This window comes from Microtus ochrogaster, chromosome 19 (assembly GCF_000317375.1).
Source record: "Microtus ochrogaster isolate Prairie Vole_2 chromosome 19, MicOch1.0, whole genome shotgun sequence".
NCBI lineage: Eukaryota > Metazoa > Chordata > Mammalia > Rodentia > Cricetidae > Microtus > Microtus ochrogaster.
Genome location: NC_022021.1, coordinates 1,026,303 through 1,028,407, shown reverse-complemented (window position 1 = coordinate 1,028,407; position 2,105 = coordinate 1,026,303).

The following is a 2,105-nucleotide window of genomic DNA, read 5'->3' as shown; positions in this document are numbered from 1 at the left end:
GGTTGTGAGCCACCATGTGGTTGCTGGGAATTGAACTCAGGACCTTTGGAAGAGCAGGCAGTGCTCTTAACCACTGAGCCATCTCTCCAGCCCCCGATTTTTAGGCTCTTGTCTTAGAAGCCACACTCTGGCATTTCTTCTATTGGTCACAAGGTTAGCTTAATCTGGTGTTAGGAGGGAACTACCCAAAGATATGGATGCCAGGAGGCCAAGGTCATTGTTGGCCATCCTGGAAGCTGTCTTCCACAATTGGAAGAGCTACAATCTTCTGGAGGACGGGGCAAGACAAGTTTCTTGCAATCACTGTACGTACTCTTTGATGTGATCTTACCATTGTAGCTTAAATGGGAAATGTCCCCCATAGGCTCATGCTGGAGGCTTGGTCCCCAGTTGCTGGAGCTATTTTGAGAAGTTCTGGAAATTTCTAAAGATGGGACCCAGGTAAAGAAGTAGATCACTGGGGTGGGGCCCCTTCCTGTCTCTTTTTTTGTAGTGAAGAAAACCATGCCCTGCCCAAATGCATGGGGTCAAGTAAATATCAAATGATCTCTTAGAAACCATGAGACAAAATAAATCCCTCCTCTCTTGATTGCCAGGGCAGGAGTAGGGAGTCCCACCAGATTCGCCAGGCACGCAGAAAACTCCCATCCACAAGTCTAAGCTCTCAGTCTGTTTGGGGAGGCCAAGTGGTACCTTACCACAGGTGGCTAAATGGAAGCGTGGGCTCTGTGATAGGAAGGCTCTGGTTCCCTTCCACTCCACTCCATACACAGACTATGGCTATGGCTTCTGGAACAAGGATTAAACAAACTTGCCTGTTGTCGTGGGAGGCAGGGAGCAGGCTAGCTGTGAGGATCAAACACGGTAACATACGCCAAGGACTAGGGCATTCAGAGCTTTCCCTCCCAGATGAACTGTTGCCACGGAGCCATCGCCCTGCTGCTCATCCTTGCTCCTCTACCCACTCTTCCATATCACAGGAGAGCTGCACCACCGATCTCATTTTCGCGGCTTTTGCTCACAAAACGGGGACTGCGCCAACAGCTCCTGAGGATGCCGACATACCAGGCTACCTCAGGGATGCTTCGGCTGCCCCTTTGAAACTGGGCCACTGAAAATGCTTGCACAACACAGGAAAAGAGAAAGAAGCACATTGCTCGCAGCTGGGACATGGCGTGTGCTTTGGGTAGCTCTTTCAGGACAGCTATGGAGGGATGGCCCTTTAAGCCTCGGTGCTGTCCTTCAGTTTGTTCTCTGAGAAGTCAGGCGCATTCTTTTCTGAGTTGATAATGCTATATAATTCGTGAGTTATTGCATAAGCAAATAAGTGGGGATTTTCTTGTAAACCGTGCTTTCTTTCATGTATGTGTAACCACAGCCTGTAGTTCCCGGGGAGACAGGACGTGGGAGGAGGAAGTGTTATTGTAAAATGGTGAGTGTATGCAAATGCCAGGTAGAGATAATAGATCCCTCCTCACCCCAGGGTTCTCACTAGCATCAGAGCAGATAACAGACCGGGTGAGAGGCAAATCCCCAGCTATACCAATCATGGGGCTGATGGCAGGGCTCACAGAACAAAAGCACAGGATACTGCACTCCTGCAGTCAAGCCCCAGCCTTCTGCTCTATTACATGCTGGTCTTTCTGGAGTGGGAAGGCAGCACTACAGACTCCAACAGGCTCTTCCTTACCAGACCCACAAGCCCCCTCCATCCCCACCTCTACAAGAGCACCAGATGAGATCCTGAGATCTTGGCACACCTCAGAGGACCCTGGCCCAACTGCTCCAGTGACCTCCAAGTTCTGGAAACGTTTTCTCTTTCTGGGCAAGGAGGCCAAGATGGTTCTGGGGTGAAACTTGGTAACCCTGGGTTGAGAAGTGAAGATCACCTTGTTCTATGGAAAGTGAAAGAGGAATTGAAGCAAGGAAACTAATGCTCTCCGTTTAGCCCCAGAATCTCAGCTTTCTTCTTCTCTTTCCTTGAGGGCCGCAGTTACGGCCCAGGCCTGTGACTCTGGGTTTAAATGATTTGCTGTGTCCAGTAGAAGACACTCAATTACTCAAAGCCCATCACCCTCTTCCAAGACTACTTGGTGGCGGGAGGT